Here is a 27,500-nt window from a genome sequence, read left to right on the forward strand (position 1 = left end):
ATGGACATTTTAATAATACTGCTTCTTCCGATTCATGAGCACAGTATATCTTTCCATTTGTTTGTGTCATCTTTGATTTCTTTCACCCATGTCTTATAGATTCCAGAGTACAGATCTTACACCAACTTGGCTAAATTTATTCCCATTTATCTTCTTCATTTTTTAAATATTTTATTTATTTATATGACAGACAGAGATCACAAGTAGCAGAGAGGCAGGCAGAGAGAAAGGAAGGGAACCAGGCTCCCCAGTGAGCAGAGAGCCCGATGCGGGGCTCGATCCCAGGACCCTGGGATCATGACCTGAGCCAAAGGAAGAGGCTTTAACCCACTGAGCCACCCAGAGACCCCTATATTCTTATTTTTGATGCAACTCTAATTGTAATTTGGTAGGATATGCAACTTGATGGAATTGTTTTCTTAATTTCTCTTCCTGATAGTTTATTATTAGTGTATAGAAATGAAACAGAATTTGTATGTTCATTTTGTATCTTTTAACTTTACTAAACTCATTTATTAATTCTAATCATTAAGTTTTTGACTCTTATTCCAAAATCACATAACCACATAAACAAGATCTGGTTTGCTGGCCACCGGTGAAGTCCAATTAATCTGCCACAAAAAAATTCACTCAAGGTTTCCTCAAATGAATGTGTGGTGGATGCTCTATGCATGATGGAATTATTGCTTATATGAATCTATTAATGCCCTTTTAATCATCTGTCCGAGGGAAAAGATGGCATGCATTAAGTGTAGTGATAAACTTTATGCAAATCCAGACCAAGGAGAACCGGAATTTGTTGCTTAAATGAATATGATTGATTATTTATTTATTTATATGATTTATTATTTATTTATTATTATTTAAGGTTTTTTTTTTAAGATTTTATTTATTTATTTATTTGACAGAGAGAGAAATCACAAGTAGGCAGAGAGGCAGGCAGAGAGAGAGAGGTGGGAAGCAGGCTCCCTGCTGAGCAGAGAGCCTGATGCGGGACTCGATCCCAGGACTCTGGGATCATGACCTGAGCCGAAGGCAGCGGCTTAACCCACTGAGCCACCCAGGCACCCTTGTTGTTTTTTTTAAACAATGATAAAATATGACTCTCTCTATTCCCCAAAAGATGAAATTTAGTTGCATTCATAAAAATAGTATTGATAACATGAGGGAAAACAATAGGTTTTCACATCACTTTTCCTTGTCCTATTTAGAGTTTTCTGACTAATTCTGGGTGGTGTGCACAACTAGAGGCACATTCAAAGATTAGCCAAAAGGGACCAAGTTCCCAAATCCATAACCTAACCTTAAAAAAAAAAGATGAAAAAATATTGTGGATAGTTAGAATAGAAGAAAGACAAATAGAAAAGATCAAAACAAAACAAAACAAAAAAACACCATTCTCTCCCAGCAGCTAGTTTGCTCATTGGAAGAGGAAGCTGAATAGCTCTGAGGTCCTAGAGAGAATACAGGCTGATGATAGAAATCAATGGGAAGGTGGATTACAGCTCCCTGGAAGAATGACCTAACTGAGATATTTTTTTTTCCATTAAGATTTTATTTATTTATTTGACAGGCAGAGATCACAAGTAGGCAGAGAGGCAGGCAGAGAGAGAGAGAGAAGAGGAAACAGGCTCCTGGCTGAGCAGAGAGCCCAATGCAGGGCTTAATCCCAGGACACTGGGATCATGACCTGAGCCCGAAGGCAGAGGCTTTAACCCACTGAGCCACGCAGGTGCCCCCTATCTGAGATCTTCAATGACAGAATAATGGGATCACTACTCATTAGATAATGACTTCCTCTTCACTGGAGGACTTCAAGCAAAAAACATCTTGAGGTTTTTCTCAAGCAAATATACCAAGAAGAACACAGATATAACTCATGTATCAGATGCAAGGGTTCTCAACCTTGTGTCTTTTGCTAGAATTCAGGTAATCTGTGAATTCTGATGGAAGGAATATATATTTATTTGTAGTAACCTCTGATCATAATCTACCATTCCCTGCAATTATGAATGTAGACAACAAATTGCAATAGTATTAATAGTACTTAAAACTTTGTCTCTAATGTAACCCACAGATAATTTTAAATAATATTTCATTTTTTGCAGACATCATAAATATCATGAATGCTCATCCTTAGTTTGAAATTATACTAGTTACTGGACCTGACAAGAGACCTCATTTCTTATTCTGTTAATAAAAAAAAACTCATATTACTATGTCACATTATTTTTGTATTTAGGCATAATTTATTCCCTTCATGAGCCTATGCATTTTATTTTATCATTTTTATTTTTTTAAGATTTTATTTATTTATTTCAGAGAGAGAGAGAACACAAGCTGGGAGCATAAGCAGAAGTAGACTCCCTGCTGAGCAGGAAGCTCAATGCAAATCTCAATCCCAATACCCAGAGATCACGACCTGAGCCAAAGGCAGACACTTAACAGACTGAGCAATCCAGGAGCCCCGTTTTTTATGGCCTTTATTTTTTTTTAATTTCTTTTCAGTGTTTCAGAATTCATTGCTTATGCACCACAGCCATTGCTCCATGCAATACGTGCCCTCTATAATACCCACCACCAGTCTCATCCAACCCCCACCACCCTCCCCCCTCCAAAACCCTCAGTTTGTTTCTCAGAGTCAACAGTCTCTCATGGTTCATCTCCCCCTTCGATTTCCCTCAAATCCCTTCTCTCCAGTTCCCCATGTCCTCCATATTATTCCTTTTGCTCCATAAATAAGTAAAACAATGAATATTGACTCTCTCTGCTTGACTTATTTCACTCAGCATAATCTCTTCCAGTCCTGTCCACATTGATACAAAAGTTGGGTATTCATCCTCTCTGATGGAGGCATAATACTCCATAGTATATAAGGACCACATATTCCTTATCCGCATCTTGGTTCTTTCCACAGATTGGCAACTGTGGCCACTGCTGCTATGAACATTGGGGTACAAATGGCCCTTCATTTCACTACATCTGTATCTTTGGGGTAAATACCCAGTAGTGCCATTGCAGGGTCATAAGGTAGCTCTATTTTTAATTTCTTAAGGAATCTCCACACTGTTTTCCAAAGTGGTTGCACCAACTTGCATTCCCACCAACAGTGTAAGAGGTTCCCCTTTCTCCATGCAATACGTGCCCTCTATCCTCTCTCATCCTCTGTTTCCTGTCTTGTTAATGTTGGCCATTCATTTGAATGGTGTAAGGTGGTATCTCAGTGTGGTTTTGATTTGAATCTCCCTGACCAGTGATGATGAACATTTTTTCATGTGTCTGAGAGTCATTTGTATGTCTTCACTGGAGAAGTCTCTGTTCATGGAGCCCCATTTTATACATTTTAAAATATTATTCTGAAAAAGTGACCAGAAAGGTCTGAAGCACATGACATGTTAAGATTCTCCAGATTAGAGGATTGACCCAAATTAACTTCTAAGTTTCCCTCCAAACCTGAAATTCTAGGAGTCTATGAAGCTAAAATGGATGACAAAGAGATATCAGTTTGAGAATTAGGAAGTATTATAGCTGAATCTCTGAATTGCTGCTATTTAAAGGCAAGAAATTTGAAAAAAAAATGCTCTGAGGAAACAGAGCCATTTTAATGGACTTTGAGGACAGGGCAAATGAAGTCTATTGTCCTTCCTGTTGTGAAAGAAGACAGCAGAGCTTCATAATTAAAGGATGATCCATGGCAGCTCCTTCTAAATTAACATTTACTAAGAGTTAAACATTTGAAACAAGCCCAAGAATGAAAAATAAAATTATGTCTTTGAATCATGGAAGGAGGAAAACTAATTAAATAAAGATATCACAGACTAACATACCCAGGTAGATTTTAGAATGGGAGCTGGATGATTGTTAGCCAAAGGATTGTCCAGATGGGCAATGGAACCATTAACATTAAAAGTTACAGTGTTTCGGGGCACCTGGGTGGCTCAGTGGGTTAAAGCCTCTGCCTTCGGCTCAGGTCATGATCCCAGGGTCCTGGGATTGAGCCCCGCATGGGGCTGTCTGCTCAGCAGGGAGCCTGCTTCCCCCATCTCTCTCTGCCTACCTCTCTGCCTACTTGTGATCTCTCTCTCTCTCTCTCTCTGTCAAACAAATAAATAAACTCTTTAAAAAAAAGTTACAGTGTTTCATGTTAACTCATTAAATATTCGCAGGAACCTGTAAGGGGAAGAAAAGTTATTTTTACATTCATCCCATTTTTAGTTTTAGGAAACTTATGTTTGGTTCAATAACTTATCCAAGGTGAAACAAGTGGTAACTGATTTTTTTCTTTTTTTTTATAAACATATAATATATTTTTATCCCCAGGGATACAAGTCTGTGAATCACAAGGTTTACACACTTCACAGCATTCACCATAGCACATACCCTCCCAATGTCCATAACTCCACCCCCTTCTCCCAACCCCGCTCCCCCCAGCAACCCTCAGTTTGTTTAGTGAGATTAAGAGTCACTTATGGTTTATCTCCCACCCAATCCCACGTGATTCATTTATTCCTTTTAATTTTATTTTATTTTTCATTTATTTATTTTCAGCATAACAGTATCATTATTTTTTCACCACACACTGTGCTCCATGCAATCCGTGCCCTCTATAATACCCACCACCTGGTACCCCGACCTCCCACCCCCCGCCACTTCAAACCCCTCAGATTGTTTTTCAGAGTCTATAGTCTCTCATGATTCACCTCCCCTTCCAATTTACCCCAACCCCCATCTCTCTAACTCCCCATGTCCTCCATGCTTTTTGATATGCTCCACAAATAAGTGAAACCATATGATAATTGACTCTCTCAGTCAATTGACTTATATCACTCAGCATAATCTCTTCCAGTTGCGTCCATGTTGCTACAAAAGTTGGGTATTTGTCCTTTCTGATGGAGGCATAATACTCCATAGTGTATATGGACCACATCTTCCTTATCCATTTGTCTGTTGAAGGGCAACTTGGTTCTTTCCACAGTTTGGTGACCGTGGCCATTACTGCTATAAACATTGGGGTACAGATGGCCCTTCTTTTCACTACATCTGTATCATTGGGGTAAATACCCAGGAGTGCAATGGCAAGATCATAGGGAAGTTTTATTTTTAATTTCTTGAGGAATCTCCACACTGTTCTCCAAAGAGGCTGCACCAACCTGCATTCCCACCAACAGTGGAAGAGGGTTCCACTTTCTCCATATCCCCTCCAACACATGTTGTTTCCTGTCTTGCTAATATTGGCCATTTTAACTGGTATAAGGAGATATCTCAATGTACTTTTAATTTGAATCTCCCTGATGGCTAGTGATGATGAACATTTTTTCATGTCTCTGATAGCCATTTGTATGTCTTCACTGGAGAAGTGTCTGTCCATATCTTCTGCCCATCTTTTGATACGATTGTCTGCTTTGTGTGTGTTGAGTTTGAGGAGTTCATTATGGATCCTGGATATCAACCTTTTGTCTGTACTGTCATTTGCAAATATCTTCTCCCATTCCGTGGGTTGCCTCTTTGTTTACTTGACTGTTTCCTTTGCTGTGCAGAAGCTTTTGATTTTGATGAAGTCCCAAAAGTTCATCTTCGCTTTTGTTTCCTTTGCCTTTGGAGACATATCTTAAAAGAAGTTGCTGTGGCTAATATCAAAGCGATTACTGCCTATCTTCTGCTCTAGGATTCTGATGGATTCCTGTCTCACATTGAGGTCTTTTATCCATTTTGAGTTTATCTTTGTGTATGGTGTAAAAGAATGGTTGAGTTTAATTTTTCTACATATAGCTGCCCAGTTTCCCAGCACCATATATTGAAGAGACTGTCTTTTTCCACTGTATATTTTTTCCTGTTTTGTCAAAGATTATTTGACCATAGAGTTGAGGGTCCATATCAAGGCTCTCGACTCTGTTCCACTGGTCTATGTGTCTGTTTTTATGCCAGTACCATGCTGTCTTGGTGATCACAGCTTTGGAGTAAAGCTTGAAATCAGGTAACGTGATGCCCTCAGTTTTATTTTTGTTTTTCAACATTTCCTTAGCGATTTGGGGTCTCTTCTGATTCCATACAAATTTTAGGATTATTTGCTCCAGGTCTTTGAAGAATACTGGTGGAATTTTGATCGGAATGGCATTAAAAGTATAGATTGCTCTAGGCAGTATAGACATTTAAACAATGTTTATTCTTCTGATCCAAGAACATGGAAAGGTCTTCCATCTTTTTGTGTCTTCTTCAATTTCTTTCATGAGTTTTCTGTAGTTCCTCGAGTACAAATCCTTTACCTCTTTGGTTAGGTTTATTCCCAGGTATCTTTTGGTTCTTGGTGCTATAGTAAATGGAATCGATTATCTAATTTCCCTTTCTGTATTTTCATTGTTAGTGTATAAGAAAGCCACTTATTGCTGCACATTGATTTTGTATACTGCCACATTGCTGAATTGCTGTATGAGTTCTAGTAGTTTGGGGGTGGAGTCTTTTGGGTTTTCCATATAAAGAATCATGTCATCTGCAAAGAGAGAGAGTTTGACTTCTTCATTACAAATTTGGATACCTGTTATTTCCCTTTGTTGTCTGATTGCTGTTGCTAGGACTTCTAATACTATGTTGAACAAGAGTGGGAAGAGTGGGCATCCTTGTCGTGCTCCTGATCTCAATGGGAAGGATGCAAGCTTTTTCCCATTGAGGATGATATTTGCTGTGGGTCTTTCATAGTTAGATTTGATGAAGTTCAGGAATGTTTCCTCTATCCCTATACTTTGAAGCGTTTTAATCAGGAATGGATGCTGGATTTTGTCAAATGCTTTTTCTGCATCAATTGAGAGGACCATGTGGTCCTTCTTTCTTCTCTTATTAATATGTTCTATCACATTGATTCTTCTCCTACCCCCTTAACTCCCCATGTAGCATCTCCTCTTCCTCATATCAGGGAGATCATATGACAGTTGTCTTTCTCTGATTGACTTATTTTGCTAAGCATGGCACCCTCTAGTTCCAGCCATGTCATCGCAAATGGCAAGATTTCATTTCTTTTGATGGCTGCATAGTATTCCATTGTGTATATATACCACTTCTTCTTTATCCATTCATCTGTTGATGGATGTCTAGGTTCTTTCCATAGTTTGGCTACTGTGGACATTGCTGCTATAAACGTTCGGGTGCACGCGCCCCTTCGGATCACTACGTTTGTATCTTTAGGGTAAATACCCAGTACTGCAATTGCTGGGTCATAGGGTAGCTCTATTTTCCACTTTTTGAGAAACATCCATGCTATTTTCCAGAGTGGTTGCACCAGCTGGCATTCTTACCAACAGTGTAGGAGGGTTCCACTTTCTCCACATCCTCGCCAGCATCTGTCATTTCATGACTTGTTATTTTAGCCATTCTGACTGGTGTGAGAAGATATCTGATTGTGGTTTTGATTTGTATTTCCCTGATGCCAAGTGATGTGGAGCACTTTTTCATGTATGTGTCGGCCTTCTGGATATTTTATTTGCAGAAATGTCTGTTCATGTCTTCTGCCCATTTCTTGATTAGATTATTTGTTCTTTGGGTGTTGAGTTTGCTAAGTTCTTTATAGATTCTGGACACTAGCTCTTTATCTGATATGTCATTTGCAAATATCTTCTCCCATTCTGTCAGTTGTCTTTTGGTTTTGTTAACTGTTTCCTTTGCTGTGCAAAAGCTTTTGATCTTGATAAAATCCCAATAGTTCATTTTTGCCCTTGCTTCCCTTGCCTTTGGCGATGTTCCTAGGAAGATGTTAGTGCAGCTGAGGTCCAAGATGTTGCTGCCTGTGTTCTCCTCAAGGATTTTGATGGATTCCTTTCTCACATTGAGGTCCTTCAGCCATTTTGAGTTTATTTTCATGTGTGGTGTAAGGAAATGGTCCAATTTTATTTTTCTGCATGTAGCTGTCCAATTTTCCAAACACCATTGATTGAAGATGCTATCTTTTTTTCCATTAGACATTCTTTCCTCTTTTGTCGAAGATTAGTTGACCATAGAGTTGAGGGTCTATTTCTGGGCTCTCTATTCTGTTCCATTGATCTAAGTGTCTGTTTTTGTGCCAGTACCATGCTGTATTGATTATGACAGCTTTGTAATAGAGCTTGAAGTCCAGAATTGTGATGCCACCAACGTTAGCTTTCTTTTTCAATATTCATTTGGCTATTCAAGGTCTTTTCTGGTTCCATATAAATTTTAGGATTATTTGTTCAATTTCTTTGAAAAAAATGGATGGTATTTTGATAGGGATTGCATTAAATGTGCAGATTTCTTTAGGTAGCATAAACATTTTCACAGTGTTTGTTCTTCCAACCCAGAAGCTTGGAACATTTTTTCCATTTCTTTGTGTCTTCCTAAATTACTTTCATGACAAGTTTATAGTTTTCTGAGTATAGATTCTGTGCCTCTTTGGTTAGGTTTATTCCTAGGTATCTTATAGTTTTGGGTATAATTGTAAATGGGATTGACTCCTTAATTTGCCTTTCTTCTCTCTTGTTGTTGGTGTATAGAAATGCAACTGATTTCTGTGCATTGATTTTATATCCTGACACTTCACTGAATTCCTATACAAGTTCTAGCAGTTTTGGAGTGGAGTCTTTTGGGTTTTCCACATATAGTATCATATCATCTGCAAAGAGTGATAGTTTGACTTCTTCTTTGCCAATTTGGATGCATTTAATTTCCTTCTCTGGTCTGATTGCTGAGGCTAGGACTTCTAGTACTATGTTGAAGAGCAGTGGTGATAAGGGACGTCCCTGCCGTGTTCCTGATCTTAGCAGAAAAGCTTTCAGTTTTTCTCCATTGAGAAAGATATTTGCAGTGGGATTTTCATAGATGGCCTTGATAATATTGAGGTATGTGCTCTCTATCCCTACACTTTGAAGAGTTTTGATCAGGAAGGGATACTGTACTTTGTCAAATGCTTTTTCAGCATTTATGGAGAGTATCATATGGTTCTTATTCTTTCTTTTATTAATGCATTGTATCACATTGATTAATTTTCGGATGTTGAACCAACCTTGCTGCCCTGGAATAAATCCCACTTGACGTGGTGAATAATTCTTTTAGTGTACTGTTAAATCCTATTGGCAAGTATTTTGGTGAGAATATTTGCATCTGTGTTCATCAAGGATATTGGTCTGTAGTTCTCTTTCTTGATGGGATCCTTGTCTGGTTTTTGTATCACGGTGCTGCTGGCCTCATAAAATGAGTTTGGAAGTTTTCCTTCCATTTCTATTTTTTGGAACAGTTTCAGGAGAATAGGAATTAGTTCTTCTTTAAATTTTTGGTAGAATTCCCCTGGGAAGCTGTCTGGCCCTGGACTTTTGTTTGTTTGGAGATTTTTGATGATTGTTTCAATCTCCTTACTGGTTATGGGTCTTTTCAGGTTTTCTATTTCTCCCTGGTTCAGTTGCGTTAGTTTATATGTCTCTAGAAATGCATCCATTTCTTCCAGATTGTCAAATTTGTTGATGTAGAGTTGCTCATAGTATGTTTTTATAATTGTTTGTATTTCTTTGGTGTTGGTTGTGATCTCTCCTCTTTCATTCATGACTTTATTTATTTGGGTCCTTTCTCTTTTCTTTTTGATAAGTCTGGCCAGGGGTTGATCAATCTTATTAATTCTTTCAAATAACCAGTTCCTAGTTTCATTGATTTGTTCTATTGTTTTTTGGTTTCTATTTCATTGATTTCTGCTCTGATCTTTATTATTTCTCATCTCCTGCTGGGTTTAGGGTTTCTTTCTTATTCTTTCTCCAGCTCCTTTAGGTGTAGGGTTAGGTTGTGTACTTGAGACCTTTCTTGTTTCTTGAGACAGGCTTGTACCTTTATATATTTTCCTCTCAGGACTGCCTTTGCTGTGTTCCACAGATTTTGAACCATTGTGTTTTCATTATCATTTTGTTTCCATGATTTTTTTCAATTCCTCTTTAATTTCCTGCTTGACCCATTCATTCTTTAAATGGATGCTGTTTAGTCTCCATGTATTTGGGTTCTTTCCAAATTTCCTCTTGTGATTGATTTCTAGCCTCAGAGCATTGTGGTCTGAAAATACGCAGGGAATGATCCCAATCTTTTGATATCAGTTGAGACCTGATTTAGGACCGAGGTTGTGATTTATTGTGGAGAATGTTCCATGTGCACTAGAGAAGAATGTGTATTCTGTTGCTTTGGGATGAAATGTTCTGAATATTTCTGTGATGTCCATCTGCTCCAATGTGTCATTTAAGGCCTTTATTTCCTTGTTGATCTTTTGCTTGGATGATCTGTCCATTTCAGTGAGGGGAGTGTTAAAGTCCCCTACTATTATTGTATTATTGTTTATGTGTTTCTTTGCTTTTGTTATTAATTGGTTTATATAGTTGGCTGCTCCCACGTTAGGGGCATAGATATTTAATATTGTTAGATCTTCTTGTTGGACAGACCCTTTGAGTATGATATAGTGTCCTTCCTCATGTCTTATTATAGTCTTTGGCTTAAAATCCAATTGATCTGATATAAGGATTGCCATCCCTGCTTTCTTCTGATATCCATTAGCATGGTAAATTATTTTCCATCCCCTCACACTAAATATTGAGGTGTCTTTGGGTTTAAATGAGTTTCTTATAGGCAATATATAGATGGGTTTTGTTTTTTCATCCATTCTGATACCCTGTGTCTTTTGACTGGGGCATTTAGCCCATTAACATTCAGGGTAACTATTGAGAGATATGAATTTAGTGCCATTGTATTGCCTTTAAGGTGACAGTTACTGTATATTCTGTTCCTTTCTGATCTATTACTTTTAGGCTCTCTCCTTGCTTAGAGGACCCCTTTCAATATTTCCCGTAGAGCTGGTTTGGTGTTTGCAAATTCTTTCAGTTTTTGTTTGTCCTGGAAGCTTTTTATCTCTCCTTCTATTTTCAATGATAGCCTAGCTGGATATAGTATTCTTGGCTGCACGTTTTTCTCGTTTAGTGATCTGAATATATCTTGCCAGCTCTGTCTGGCCTTCCAGGTCTCTTTGGGTAAGTCTGCTGCCAATCTAATATTTTTACCATTGTATGTTACAAACCTCTTTTCCTGTGCTGCTTTCAGGATTTTCTCTTTGTCCCTAAGACTTGTAAATTTTACTATTAGGTGATGGGGTGTGGACCTATTCTTACTGATTTTGAGAGGGGTTCTCTGCAACTCCTGGATTTTGATGCTTGTTCCCTTTGCCATATTATGGAAATTCTCTACAATAATTCTCTCCAATATACCTTCTGCTCCCGTCTCTCTTTCTTCTTCTTCTGGAATCCCAATTATTCTAATGTTGTTTCCTCCTATGGTGTCACTTAACTCTCGAATTCTCCCCTCATGGTCCAGTAGCTGTTTGTCCCTCTTTTGCTCAGCTTCTTTACTCTCTGTCATTTGGTCTTCTATATCACTAATTCTTTCTTCTGCCTCATTTATCCTAGCAGTGATAGCCTCCATTTTTGATTGCACATTATTAATAGCTTTTTTTATTTCAACTTGGTTAGATTTTAGTTCTTTTATTTCCTCCAGAGAGGTTTTTATATCTCCCGAGAGGATTTCTCCAATATCTTCCATGCCTTTTTCAAGCCCGGCTAGAACCTTGAGAATCGTCATTTGAACTCTAGATCTGACATATTACCAATGTCTGTATTGATTAGGTCTCTAGCTTTCGGTACTGACTCTTGTTCTTCTTCTTTTTTTTTTTTTTTTGTGGTGAATTTTTCCACCTTATCATTTTGTCCAGATAAGAGTATATGAAGGAAGAGACAAGATGACGGGGAAGTAGTAGGAGGTGCCCTTTCAACCTGTACCCTAAAGTGAGCTAATTACCTTCCAAAGAACTCCAATCACCCACGAAATCAGCCTGAGATCAGAATTATACATGTCTGGATCTCTACAGGAGAGGAAGAAACCAGTGGGCAGGTAAAGCAGAGTGGGAAAATCGGACTGATATTGGAAGATAAACAAAAGGGGGAGGGAGCCAGCAGAGGCGACCCGTTGGAAAATAATATCTTAAGACGAGAGTGCCCTATGCCTGGGGACCAGCATTAACTCAGGAGTCTGGTAGAAAGCACTCAAAAAGAGCAAAGGATCACCAGGGGGAATTTGCATGAATTAGGGAGTTAGGGTCGGGGCTTAAGTTCCCATACCCAGGACAGCCACCCCTGGCACAGAGCCAGAGAGAGAGCAGCAGAGAAACCAGGTCTCCAGGCCTGAACCACCAGCACGCATGAGAGTGCATGGCGTCCGGCTCCCATCAGGGGCTGGGGCCTCGCCAGCCAACAGAAGTATAGCCTTTTTGCAGTCCCCACACAAGTGCTCTGCCTGCTGTGCCATCAGAGTCTGAGTCGTGCCCCGCGCCCTCCCCTGAGAGAGGTGCACACAAATGCCAGCCGGGTACTCTCAGATCCAGAAAGACCAGGCACTCCCAGGCGGGGCCAGCAGGAAAACCTCAGTATGCGATCACTGCTTGGAACTTCATTTGGGTGGGGAACCCTGATTCCTCAGAAGCATTCCAGGGTGCACCTTGACTGCACCACAGTTGATACATCCAGCTACACACATTCAGCCATCTCTCACCAAAATGACTAGGAGGAGGAATGCCCAACAGAAGAAAAATACAGAGGATGGACCTTCTGCAACAGAGCTAATGGCTATCAACATAGACAATATGTCGGAAAGAGAATTCAGGCTAACAATTATCCAAGTAATAGCTAGGTTGGAGAAAGCCACGGGTGACCAAACGGAATTGATTAGGGCTGAACTGAAAACGACCAGAGATCATGTTTTCAATATTAGGGAAGAGCTGAAAGCTACCAGGGATGAGCTTCACTATGCTCTCAATGAGTTCCAATCTAATCTAAATTCGCTCAACGCTAGAATAACTGAGACAAGATAGAATTAGTGATCTAGAGGACAAACAGATAGAGAGAAAGGATCAGGAGGAAGCCTGGAACAAACAGCTTAGAATCCACAAAAACAGAATCAGGGAAATGAATGATGCCATGAAACATTCCAACATCAGGATTATTGGAATCCCTGAAGGGGGGGAGAAAGAAAGAAGTCTAGAAGATACAGTGGAACAAGTTCTTCATGAAAATTTTCCGAATCTCATGAATGGAACCAGCATTCACGTGCTAGAGGCCGAAAGGTTTCCCCCCAAGATTACAGATTCTCAAAATTCCTCGAGACACCTAATAGTAAGAATGAAGAATCATAATTGTAGGCAGAACCTCTTGAAAGCAGTTAGGACAAAGAAGATCCTTATGTACAGAGGAAAGCCCATCAGAATAACGGCAAACCTGTCCACAGAGACCTGGCAAGCCAGAAAGGGCTGGCAAGATATATTCAGGGCACTGAATGAGAAGAACATGCAGCCAAGATAAAGTTATGCAGCTGGATAAAGTTATCCAGCAAGACTGACATTCAAAATGGATGGAGAGATAAAGAGTATCCAAGACTGGCAAGGCTTAAAAGACTATGGAACCACCAAGCCGATACTGCAGGAAATATTAAGGGGGCTTCTTTAAAGGAGGAAAAAGCCCAAGAATAGCATTGAACAGAAATATAGAGACAATCTACAGAAAGAAAGACTTCAAAGGTAACACGATGTCAATAAAAACGTATCTATCAATAATCACTCTCAATATGAGTGACCTAAATGCACCCATAAAACAGCACAGGGTGGCAGACTGGATAAAAGGACAGGACCCATCCATATGTTGTCTAAAAGAGACCCATTTTGAACCTAAAGATACACCCAGACTGAAAGTGAAGGGATGGAGAAGCATCTTTCATGCCAATGAGCCTCAAAAGAAGGCTGGGGTAGTGATTCTCATATCAGACAAATTAGATTTTAAACTACAGACTGTAGTCAGAGATACATAAGGACACTATATCATTCTTAAAGGGATTATCTACCAAGATGATCTAACAGTTGTAAATATCTATGCCCCCAATATGGGAGCAGCCAATTACATAAGAAAACTGTTAACCAAGATAAAGAGTCATATTGATATGAATACACTAATCGTTGGAGATCTTAACACGCCTCTCTCAGAAATACAGATCATCGAAGCAGAAAATCAATAAAGAAACAAGAGCATTGAATGACACATTGGACCAAATGGACCTCATAGATATATACAGAACATTTCACCCTAAAACAACAGAATACTCATTCTCCCCAAGTGCGCATGGAACCCTCTCAAGAATAGACCACATACAGGGTCACAAATCAGGACTCAACCAATACCAAAAGACTGAGATTATCCCCCTGCATATTCTCAGATCATAATGCTTTGAAACTGGAGCTAAATCACAAGGAAAAGTTCTGAAGGAACTCAAACACCTGGTACCCAAGGACCACCTTGCTTAAGAATGCTTGGATCAACCAGCAGATCAAGAAAGAACTGAACAATTCATGGAAACGAATGACAATGAAGACACTTTGATCCAAAACCTATGGGATACAGCAAAGGCGGCCCTAAGGGGGAAATACATAGCCATCCAAGCCTCCCTCAAAAAAATTGAAAAATCCAGAACACAGCAGCTGTCTCTACAACTTAAAGAACTGGAGAATCAACAACAAATCAAACCAACTCCACACATAAGAAGGGAAATGATCAAGATTAGAGCTGAGATCAATGACGTAGAAACCAGAGATACAGGAGAACGTATCAATGAAACTAGAAGCTGGTTTTTTGAAAGAATCAATAAGATTGATAAACCATTGGCGACACTATCCTTTGCTCTTTTGGAGTGTTTTCAACCAGTATCCAAGTTAATGCTGGTCCCCAGACGCAGGGCACTCTCGCTCATATTGGGGTATTACTTTCCAACCCGTCACCTCTGGTGGCTCCCTCCCCCTTTTGTTTAACTTCCGATATCAGTCTGCCATTCCCACTCCACTTTACCTGCCCATTGGCGTCTTCTGCTCCAGTAGAGATCCAGACGAGTATAATTCTGATCTCAGGCTGATTTCGTAGGTGATCTGAGTTTTCTGGAAGGAAATCAGCTCACTTTAGGGTGCAGGCTGAAAGGGCGCCTCATCCTACTTCCCCGCCATCTTGTTGGCAATGAAGAAGTCAAACTCTCTTTTTTCGTGGATAACACGATTCTTTATATGGAAAACCCAAAAGACTCCACCCCCAAACTACTAGAAATCATACAGCAATTCAGCAACGTGGCAGGATACAAAGTCAATGTGCAGCAATAAGTGGCTTTCTTATACACTAACAATGAAAATACAGAAAGGGAAATTAGAGAATCAATTCCATTTACTATAGCACCAAGAACCAAAAGATACCTGGGAATAAACCTAACCAAAGTGGTAAAGGATCTGTACTTGTGGAACTACAGAACATTCATGAAAGAAATAGAAGAAGACACAAAAAGATGGAAGACCATTCCATGCTCTTGGATTGGAAGAATAAACATTGTTAAAATGTCTATACTGCCTAGAGCAATCTAAACTTTTAATGTCATTCTGATCAAAATTCCACCGGTATTCTTCAAAGAGCTGGAGCAAATAATCCAAAAATTGGTATGGAATCAAAAGAGACCCCGAATCGTTAAGGAAATGTTGAAAAACAAAACAAAACAAAACAAAATGGGGGCATCACGTTACCTGATTTCAAGCTTTACTCCAAAGCTGTGATCACCAAGACAGCATGGTACTGGCATAAAAACAGACACATAGACCAGTGGAACAGAGTAGAGAGCCCAGATATGGACCCTCAACTCTATGGTCAAATAATCTTCGACAAAACAGGAAAAAATATACAGTGGAAAAAAGACAGTCTCTTCAATAAATGGTGCTGGAAAACTGGGCAGCTATATGTAGAAAAATGAAACTCAACCATTCTCCTACACTGTACACGAAAATAAACTCAAAATGGATAAAAGACCTCAATGTGAGACAGGAATCCATCAGAACCCTAGAAGAGAACATAGGCAGTAATCTCTTCGATAACAGCTACAGCAACTTCTTTCAAGATATGTCTCCAAAGGCAAAGGAAACAAAAGCGAAGATGAACTTTTGGGACTTCATCAAAATCAAAAGCTTCTGCACAGCAAAGAAAACAGTCAAGAAAACAAAAAGGCAACCAACGGAATGGGATAAGATATTTGCAAATGAGAGTACAGACAAAAGGTTGATATCCAGGATCTATAATGAACTCCTCAAACAGACAATCATATCAAAAAATGGGCAGAAGATATGGACAGACACTTCTCTAATGAAGACATGCAAATGGCTATCAGAGACATGAAAAAATGTTTATCATCACTAGCCATCAGGGAGATACATTGAGATATCACCTTACACCATTTAGAATGTCCAAAATTTGCAAGACAGGAAACAACATGTGTTGGAGAGGATGTGGACAAAGGTAAACCCTCTTCCACTGTTGGTGGGAATGCAAGTTGGTGCAGCCACTTTGGAGAACAGTGTGGAGATTCCTCAAGAAATTAAAAATAGAACTTCCGTATGACCCTGCCCTTGCACTCCTGGGTATTTACCCCAAAGATACAGATGTCGTGGAAAGAAGGGCCATCTGTACCCCGATGTTTATAGCAGCAATGTCCACGGTCTCCAAACTGTGGAAAGAACCAAGATGCCCTTCAATGGACAAATGAATAAGGAAGATGTGTTCCATATACACTATGGAGTATTATGCCTCCATCAGAAAGGACAAATACCCAACTTTTGTAGCATAATGGATGGGACTGGAAGAGATTATGCTGAGTGAAATAAGCCAATCAGAGAGAGGCAATTATCATATGGTTTCACTTATTTGTGGAGCATAACAAATAGCATGGAGGACATGGGGAGATAGAGAGGGAAGGGAGTTGGGGGAAATTGGAAGGGGAGGTGAATCATGAGAGACTATGGACTCTGAAGAACAATCTGAGGGTTTTTAAAGGGTGGGGGTGGGAGGTCGTGCTTCCAGGTGGTGGGTATTATAGAGTGCAGGGATTGCATGGAGCACTGGGTGTGGTGCAAAAATAACGAATACTGTTATGCTGAAAATAAAAAATAAATTTAAAAATATAAATAAATTTTAAAAAAAGAGGGATAAAAGAGTATATGAAGGAGCAAGTAAAATACTAAAAGGGTGGTGAAGACCCCAGGAAAATATACTTTAACCAAATCAGAAGGGATCCCAAATTTTGGGGGTGAGAAATGGGATAAAAAGATGTTCAGGAAAAAAAAAAATAAACAGTTAAATAAATAAAATGAATAAAGAAAAAATAGTTAAAAAGTATATATATTAGATAAACTAGTTAAAAAACGTTAAAAAAGAAAATGGTAAAAATTTTAAAACAATAGCAGGAGAAGAAAAAAAAAATTGAAAAAAAAAATAAATTAACTGCAAGCGGCAGAGCAACAGAGCACTAAATTAGGACTTTTACAAGTCTGTTCCACTGAGGGACATTGCTCCAGAGGCTAAACAAGGGTGAAGCCCACGCAGGGGAAAGCCATGGGTTCCGTGCTTTGCTTTCCCCTCCTCTGGAAATCTGCTGCTCTCCTTGGTATTGAACCTGCACTCCTTGGTAGGTGAACTTGGTCCTGGCTGGATTTCTTGTTGATCTTCTGTGGGAGGGGGCTGTTGTAGTGATTCTCAAGTGTCTTTGCCCCAGGCAGAATTGCACTGCCCTTAACAGAGGCTGGGCTGAGTAAACAGCTCAGGTTTGCTTTCAGGAGCTTTTGTTCCCTGAATGCTTTCTGTAGAGTTCCAGATGGTAATGAAAATGGCAGCCTCCCAGTCTCTGGCCCCAGAGGAGCCGAGAGCTCTTGGCCCCACTCCTCAGTGCAGCCTGAGAGAATAGCGCCCAATTACTCCCATTTCCCTCGCCTCCAGCAACACTCCGAGCTCACCGAGCCTGCGACTGGTTCAAGGTAACCCCGAGCTGAGAGTTCACTCCTTGGCTCTGTCTCTGTAATCAATACCTGCAAGCACTGCAACACTCAGACACCCCTGATCCTTCTGTGACCCTGTGGGACCTGAGGCCACGCTGACCCTGCGTGGGCTTCACCCTTGTTTAGCCTCTGGAGCAATGTCCCTCAGTAGAACAGACTTGTAAAAGTCCTAATTTAGTGCTCTGTTGCTCTGCCGCTTGCCGGGAGCCGGCCCCTCCCCCCACAGTCTGTCTTTCCGTCGCTTTGGATTCATTTCTCCACCAGTCCTACCTTTTAGAAAGTGGTTGATTTTCTTTTTCTAGAATTGCTGTTCTTCTTCTCTTTGGTCTCCCGTTGGATTTGTAGGTGTTTGCAATCTTTAGATAACCTATCTAGCTGATCTCCTGCTACCTGATGCAGTCTCAGCCTGCTACTTCTTCACCATCTTGACTCATTCCCCCTGATTAAGTTTTTAACCCAGGTCTGGTTAACTGTAGAACCAATGTTAGTAGAGATAACACTATGCCACTTCTTTTTTTTTTTTTTTTTTTTTTTTTTAATATTTTATTTATTTACTTGACAGAGAGAGATCACAAGTAGTCAGAGAGGCAGGCAGAGAGAGAGAAGGAAGCAGGCTCCCCGCTGAGCAGAGAGCCCGACGTGGGACTCGATCCCAGGACCCTGAGATCACGACCCGAGCCGAAGGCAGCGGCTTAACCCACTGAGCCACCCAGGCGCCCCAACACTATGCCACTTCTTAATGTTTAAGATTCAAATGCAAATTGTTTTTACTACCCATGCATCCTTTGTCAAGTCAGAACGTCATCTTTATTTTTTTTTTTTAAGATTTTATTTATTTATTTGACAGAGAGAAATCACAAGTAGTCGGAGAGGCAGGCAGAGAGAGAGAGAGAGGGAAGCAGGCTCCCTGCTGAGCAGAGAGCCCAATGTGAGACTCGATCCCAGGACCCTGAGATCATGACCTGAGCCAAAGGCAGCGGCTTAACCCACTGAGCCACCCAGGCACCCGAACGTCATCTTTAAAGTGAGAAAAAAAATAATACCAATTTTGAAGAGTTGTTATGAAGAACTGAGGTGGTAAATGGGAAGTGTCGAACATAAAAAGCACCTAGTAACCATTAGCTCTTCCTGAATTGTGTGCAAAGGGGTGGATATTGGTAATTATTAAACAACATGATATGTAAATGGCCTAGCCCTGATCCTGACCAAGTAGTGAGCTACATGAGATCAGAAGCCATGGCTACTTTCCTCACTGAACCCTAAGCACCTTAGAACAAGAACTAATACATACCATGAGTGAATTAAGGAATTCATGCATTATTTGATTTAATAATAATTTTGAATTGTCATCCTATTGTGGTATGAAAAAGAAGATGGTATTTATGATTTTTAAAAAGTTCATTTCTGCAATAAAACAGACACAGGGGCTAGGAAAAGCAAACTCAGACAATTAAAAGTTGCAGTTATGGGGGTGCCTGGGTGGCTCAGTCAGTTAAGCATCAGACTCCTGGTTTCAGTTCCCATCATTGTATTATGGGTCATGGGATCTATTTCAGGCTCTGTGCTCAGTGGGGATTCTGCTTGAAGATTCTCTCCCTGTGCTACTCCCCCCATTCATTCTCTCTCTGTGTCTAAAATAAATGTATTTTTAAAAGTCACAGTTTTGAAAATATTAATGACCTCTGTAAACTAACCAACTAATCCCTTCTTCTCCATATCCAGTCTATCAGCAAGACCTGTCAACTTTACCCTTCAAAATATACCCTGAATCTGATCACTTCTAATCACCTCCACTATCATAAGCCAAACTGTTATCTCTTTTCTGGACAACTGTACTAGTAACCTTTCTGGTCTCTCTGCTTTCACTGTTCTCAGAGAAGCCAGAGTGATCTTTTATAAAATACAAAATGGATCATATATTTCCTCTATTTAAAGTAATTAATGCCACTATACTTAGAATAAAAGCTCAAATATTTACTATATTTGCAAGGCCTCTCATAATGTGGTCAGTGGCTACTGCTTGGATACTATCTATTATGATCCACCTCCTTTTCATCAGATTCCATTCATACAGAGCTTTACAATAATCCTAGGATCCTCTCTGCTCAATCCTCTCTTAGAATCTTTGTGCCTTCTATTCACTCTGCCTAAAATACCTAACAAACTCCTTTTAAAAATATGTTTATTTATTTATTTATTTGAGAGAGAAAGAGATAGTGGGAGAGAGCACAAGCAGGGAGGAGAGGGAGAAGCAGACTCCCGCTGAGCAGAGATCCTTATTTGAGGCTCAATCCCAGGCCCTGGGATCATGACCTGAGCCAAAAGCAGATGCCTAACCAACTGAGTCACCCAGGCATCTCCCTAACACACTCCCTTTTCACATTCAGTTTTCTGTTGAAATGACATTCATAGAGGCCTTTCCCTAGCATTCTTTAGAAATAAAACACACTCTTGTCATTCTTTTCCACCTTACCTTACTTTATTTTGTATAGGTTTATACTCTATCACAAAGTTTCTATTTTGATGTATCTGTGTGTTTACTTTGTCTCCACAAATAATGAATAACCCTCATTGAGGATAGGATATAACAGTTGTTAATAGTGCATAATCTGGGAGACCTGGGTGGCTAGGTCAGTTAGGCAGCTGCCTTCAGCTCAAGTAATGATCTCAGGGTTCTGGGATCAAGCCCTGCTTTGGGATCCTTGATCAGTGGGGAGTGTGCTTCTCTCTCTGAATGATGCTCCCCCTGTTTGTGCTCTCTCTCTTTCTACAACCAATAAATAAATTATTTTTTTAAAAAGAGTGCCCAACCTGGTACTGGACTTTTTGGATTTGAATCCTGACTTCTTGGCTTCATCACTTACAGGTGTATAGCCCTGAAAAAGTTACTTAACCATTATTTTTCTTGATTTACTCATCTATAAAATAGGATGAGAGTGATAACTATCTCATGATGTTGTAAAAACAAAAAGAAGTGAGATAACACCATGCAGCCAAAAATAGTGTGACACATAGTAAATTATATATAAGTGTTATTGTTATTATTATTTTCTCTGTCTCAGCACTGGGATCATCTCTTGGAACATATCAAGCGTTTAATAAATATTTATAGAATGATGATACACGTGCATTGTAAGCCTGATTTTCAGAACAACTATAAGATTGAGTTAAGTGTTTGAAGAGCACAGAAATGTTAGTGTTACTGTCTGTTATCTCCAGGCATGTCAGAACACTAGAAACTGACTGGGTGAATGAAGAAGTCACTCATAGGAGGAGGAGAGATAGCTAGAGACGAAGACAATGAGAAAGGGAGGGGGATAAAGTGTTTGCTAGGAAGAGGTGATATTCACATACAGTGGTAACATATTTTTTCAGTTGAACCTACACACCCCTCAAATATGAAGTCCTCCCCTATTCTCAGTAAACAGAATACCAAGGAAAATGAAGGGCTGGGCAAATGAGAAATGTGATTAAAAGAACCCGATTGACTTATTTCACTCAGCATAATACCTTCTAGTTCCATCCACGTCATTGCAAATGCAAGATTTCATTTCGTTTGATGGCTGAATAGTATTCCATTGTGTGTATATACCACATCTTCTTTATCCATGCACCTTTTGATGGGCATCTAGATTCTTTTCATTGTTTGGTTATTGTGGGCATTTCTGCTATAAACATTCGAGTGCACATGCCCCTTCAGATCACTACATCTGTATCTTCAGGGTAAATATCCTTATGCTGAGTGAAAGAAGTCAATCAGAGAAAGACAATTATCATATGATCTCCCTGATATGAGGAATTTGAGAGGAAAAGTTGGGGGTTTGGGTCATAGGGAAGGAAAAAAAATGAAACAAGATGGGATTGGGAGGGAGACAAACTGTAAGAGACTCTTAATCTCACAAAACCAACTGAGGTTTGCCAGGGGGAGGGAGGGGAGGGAGAGGGTGGTTGGGTTATGGACATTGGGGAGGGTATGTGCTATGGTGAGTGTTGTAAAATGTGTAAGCCTGATGATTGACAGACCTGTGCCCCTAGGCTAATAATGCATTGTATGTTAATTAAAAAAAAAAAAAAGAGGGGCACCTCGGTGGCTCAGTGGGTTAAGCCTCTGCCTTCAGCTCAGGTCATGATCTCAGGGTCCTGGGATCCAGCCCCACATCGGGCTCTCTGCTCAGCGGGGAGTCTGCTTCCTCCTCTCTCTGCCTGCCTCTCTGCCTACTTGTGATCTCTGTCTGTCAAATAAATAAATAAAATCTTAAAAAAAAAAAAAGAAAGAAAGAAAACCCTGAATCCCTATTTCCAAGAGTCTGAGATTCAGCAAAGATCCACCAATTCTCCTGGCAAAAGCTGAAGCACTTTCCTGAGTATCTGGGCAATCAGAACTGTATATAAAAAGATTTTGAATAAGAAATGGGTTGGATGGGATGAAGAACTTCTGAATTATGAATGATTAAAGCCTAGATTCTTTTCTTTAGAAATAGAGTGCAGCCTCCATCTTTAGTCTCTCACTCTAAAATCTCCAGTCACAGACTGGCTATTGGCAGTAGTAGTAGGAGGGAGCTATTACCATTTGGTGGAAAAGGTGAAGAAAAGTATAGGACATGACTTAAATATAAAAGTTTTTGTCTTTTTGTCCCCAGAAAATTGAGGAAAGTAAGAAGGTGACCCATCCAGAGACTGTACTACTTATTGTTTTGACAGACTATGTTTTTGCCACAATCTGGGAAGCAAGCTGACCATTTAAGTGTGGGTTTATTTCTCAATTCTCTATTCTGTTCCACTGACTATGTATTTATTTTTGTGCCAGTAACATCCTGTTTTGATTATTATAGATCTCTGGTATATCTTGAAATTTGGGATTGTGATACCTCGAGCTTTGTTCTTTCTCAAGATTGCTTTGACTATTCAAGGTCCTATGCTGTGCCATATAAATTTTAGGATTATTTGTTCTAGTTCTGTAAAATATACTAGTGATATTTTCGTGTGGATTATGTTGAATCTGTAGATTACTTTGTGTAGTATGGTCATTTTAACAATATTTATTCTTCCAATCCATGAGCATTATATAACTTTCCATTTGTGTGTGTGTGTCATCTTCAGTTTATTTCATCAATGTTTTATGATTTTTGCACTGGTCCTCACTCCATTGCTTAAGTTTTTCCAAAGTATTTTATTCTTTTTTGGTACAATTGTAAATGTGATCATTTTCTTAATTTCTTTTTTGCTACTTAATTATGAGTGTATAGAAAAGAAATTTATGTCTATTAATTTTCTATCCTGTGACTTTTCTAAATTACTTTATCAGCTCTAGTAGTTTTCCAGAAGAGTCTTTAGAATTTTCTCTGTACAGTATCATGTCATCTGCAAATAAGGAAAGTTTTAATCCTTCCTTACCAATTTGAATGCCTTTTCTTTCCTTTTTTTGTTGGATTGCTGAAGCTAAGAGTTCCAGTCCTATGCTGAATAGAAATGGTATGAGTAGACACCATTGATCCTGATCTTAGAGGAAAACATCTCAGTTTTTCCCAATTGAATAAATGTTACCTGTAGGTTTTTTTATATATGGTCTTTATTATATTGAGGTATGTGCCTTCTAAACCTACTTTCTTGAGTGCTTGTATCATAAGTGAATGTTGAAATTTGTTGAATGTTTTTTTTTGCATTGCATGAGATAATCACGTGGTTTTTGTCCTTTCTGTAGTTAATATGATTTATCATGTAGATTAATTTGTGAATATTGAACTACCCTTGCATCTCTTAAATAAATTCCACTTGATCATGAAGAATTTTTTAATGTATTATTGGATTCAATTTGCTAATATTTTGTTTAGGATTTTTGTAATTATATTCATCAGAGATACTGGCTGATAGTTTTCATTTTTTTGTAGTGCCTTTGTTTTATTTTGATATCAAGAAAATATACAATGAGAAAAGGACTGTCTTTTCCAAAAAATGGTGCTGTGAAAACTGGACAGCTGCCTGTAAAAAGAATGAAATTTGATCACATTTTTCACTCTATATACAAAAATAAACTCAAATGGATTAAAGGCTCAAATGTGAGATCTGAAACCTTAAAATACTATAAGAAAACCTAGGCAATAATTTCTTTGACATTGGGGATAGCAGCATATTTCTAGATAGGTGTCCTATGAAAAAGGAAACAAAAAATAAAATTAAAATACTGAGACTACAGCACAATAAAAATATTCTGTATAGTAAAGAAAACCATCAACATAGCAAAAAAAAGCAGCCTACAGAATAAAAGATATATGTAAATAAGATATCCAATAAGAAGTTAATATCTAAAATATAGAAAAAAAACCAACTCAACAATTAAAAAAAGAAACTGATTAAAATGGGTAAATGCCATTAATAGACATTTCTTCCAAAGAAGACATACTCATGGCCAACAGACACATGAAAAGATATTCAACATCATTAGTCATCAGGACAATCAAATTAAAACAACAAAAAGAGAGAGGCAAGGTGATGGAAGAGTAGGAGGGTCTTGTTTCATCTGGTCCCTTGAATTTAGCTAGATATCTATAAAGTCATTTTGAACACTTATAAATTCAACCTAAGATGTAAGAAAAGAATTCTAAAATAGAAGCAACCACTTTTTGAAAGGTAGGAGGTGTGAATTGAATCTGAGGGGGTATATTAGAAGAGAAATGGTGGCAGGAGTGAGTCTCTATAAGCCAGATACTGGAAGGTGATGTAGTCCCGCACCAGATATTTGGAACTTTTAGAAGTATACTCCATTGAAAGTCATCCCTGCCTGAAAGGGGCTAAGTGGCAAAGGGGGGCAGAATCCTAAGTGGGACAGTGTGGTCACTGGATCCCCAGGGTCATAGAAAAGATGGGGTTGCCTGAGCCAGCAGAACTCCCAAGCATTGGAGCTGGGAAACCAGCTATGGTCAGTGAGTCTGAGAATGGGATTTCTGCATTGTTTGCCATAAACAATGAAACATGGCACTATGGGTGAAGGACTACACTCCATGTAGGGAACCTGCAAAGGCAGAAAGGCAGCAACACTTTTCCTTCCCACAGGAAGGGTGGTAAAGATGCAAGCATGATTGGGTGACCACTTTCTGTATGGGGACCCTGAAAGCAGAAGGCCCCTTGTAACCCTCCTCCCATCCCTGGGAGCATAGGCACAAGTGTACAGAGCATGAGTCTGCAGAGTTTGGTGCACACGAAAGTGAGGACTACTTCTCCCTGAGGGTTTACTGAATATAGGGGGCTGTGATCATTCGGCTCCGGGCTAGAGATTGGGACACAGTCATTTTTATTTTCCTCCTCTAAAGCAGCACAGAAAACCTTCAGGGAACAAAAGCCTCATAAAGCAACCCAAATCAGCTTATGCTGACCCAAACTGCCTGGCAAGGGGTGGTTTAACTTTGCCCAGGCAAAGACACCTAAAAATCAGTACAGCTGTCCTTTCCCTCAGAAAACCAGCTAGAAAATCAAATGAATACCAAGTTTATTGAACACACAGAACTACAAACTTCCCAAGCTAGGGAAAATAGTATATAGGATTTGAGCTTATTTCTCATGATACTTTTAAATTTCAACTTAAAATTTTCCTTTCCTCTTTTTCTTTCCTTTTCAACTAGTATCTTATTTTATTATTTTTCTTTGTTTTTAATTCTTCACTTTAACTTTCATTACTACATTTAAATTTTATAAATATATTCTTCATTATTTGCTTCCTTTCACTGTATTCAATTTTATTTTTGTACATATATAAATTTTACTTTCTTTAAAATTTTGGGATTTAGTGTCATCTAAGAAAGAGACCAAAATACACATAGGACCAAATGGATCACCCTGTTGTGTCCACCTGGGAGAATATATTCTTTTCCTTTACCCCCTTTTCCTTATTCTTTTCATTTTGGTTTCAGACCTCTTTGAACTTGTCTAGTGTGTATTTCACTTGGGTTTTCATTGATACTTTTGACTTTGTTCTTTCATTAATCCATCATTCTCTGGTGAAAATGACTAGAAGGAGGAATTCACAACAAAATAAAGAGCCAGAGGTAATATTCTCTGCCACACATCTAATCAGTATGGATAAAAGGAAAATGTCAGAGCTGGAATTCAGAATAAGGATTATAAAGTTACTAGCTGGGCTATTATAAGGTTCTGAAGCTGGGCTTCAGAAAAGCATAAAAGACACTAGAGAATTTCGTAGTGTAGAAATGAAATCTAATCAGGATTAAATTAAAAGTGTTTTAATTAAGATGCAGTCTAAAATGGATGCTCTAACAGGGTAAATGAGAGAGAGAGCTAGTAACATAGAAGGCAAGATGATGGAAAGTGAGGAAGCTGAGGAAAAAGAAAAAAATCTAATGAACTATGAGGGAGAGATATGAGAAATCAGTGATACCATAAAGTGAAAAAATATTAGGATTATTGGGGTCCCAAAAGAAAAGAAAGAGAGAGAAAGAGGGAGAGAAGATATTTTGAGCAATTATAGCTGAGACTTTCCCTAAACTGGGAAGGAAACAGGCATTCAAGTCCAGGAGGTAGAGAGAAACCCCCTCAAAAATCAATTAAAATGGATCCCACCCAAACATGTAATAGTGAAGCTTGCAAATTTGAGAGACAAAGAGAAAATCCTGAAAATAGGTCAACACAAGAATTCCATAACCTAGAGGTCTAAGAACATTAGACTAGTAGCAGACCCATCCATAGAGGCATGGAAGGCCAGAAAAGGCTGGTATGATATATTCAGGATATCAATGGGGAAAACATGCAGCCATGAATACTTTATCAAGCAAGGCTGTCATTCCAAATGGAAGGAGAGATAAAGAGTTTCCAGGACAAGCAGAAACTAAAAGAATTTGTGATTACTAAACCAGCCCTGTAAGAAATATTAAAAGAGATCCTGTAAGCAAAGAAAGAGCCCAAAGAAACATAGACAGAAAGAAACAGAGACAATCTATGGAAACAAGGACTGTACAAGTAATACAAAGGCACTAAATTCATATCTTTCAATAGTTACTCTGAATGTAAATGGGCTAAATGCTCCAATAAAAAGACACAGAGAATGGGGCGCCTGGGTGGCTCAGTGTGTTAAGCCGCTGCCTTCGGCTCAGGTCATGATCTCAGGGTCCTGGGATCGAGTCCCACATCGGGCTCTCTGCTCAGCAGGGAGCCTGCTTCCTCCTCTCTCTCTGAGTGCCTCTCTGCCTACTTGTGATCTCTCTCTGTCAAATAAATAAATAAAATCTTTAAAAAAAATACTCTAAAAAAAGACACAGAGAATCATTTGGGTAAAAAAGCAGGACCCATTCATAAGAGACTCATTTTCTATCAAAAGTCACCTCCAGATTGAAAGGGGGGATGGAGAATCATTTATCATGCTAATAGACATCAAAAGAAAGCTGAGGTAGCAATCCTCACATCAGACAAACTAGATTTTAAACCAAAGTCTGTAGTAAGGGATGTACAGGGACACTGTATCATACTTAAAGCACCTATCCAACAAGGACATCTAACAATTATAAATATCAATGCTCCTAACTTGGGAGCAGACAGTTACATAGAGCAATTAATAACAAAATTAAAGAAACACATTGATAATAAT

The sequence above is a fragment of the Mustela putorius genome, unplaced genomic scaffold (assembly GCF_011764305.1).
Source record: "Mustela putorius furo isolate JIRA1106 unplaced genomic scaffold, ASM1176430v1.1 tig00003985_pilon_pilon_pilon, whole genome shotgun sequence".
Lineage (NCBI taxonomy): Eukaryota > Metazoa > Chordata > Mammalia > Carnivora > Mustelidae > Mustela > Mustela putorius.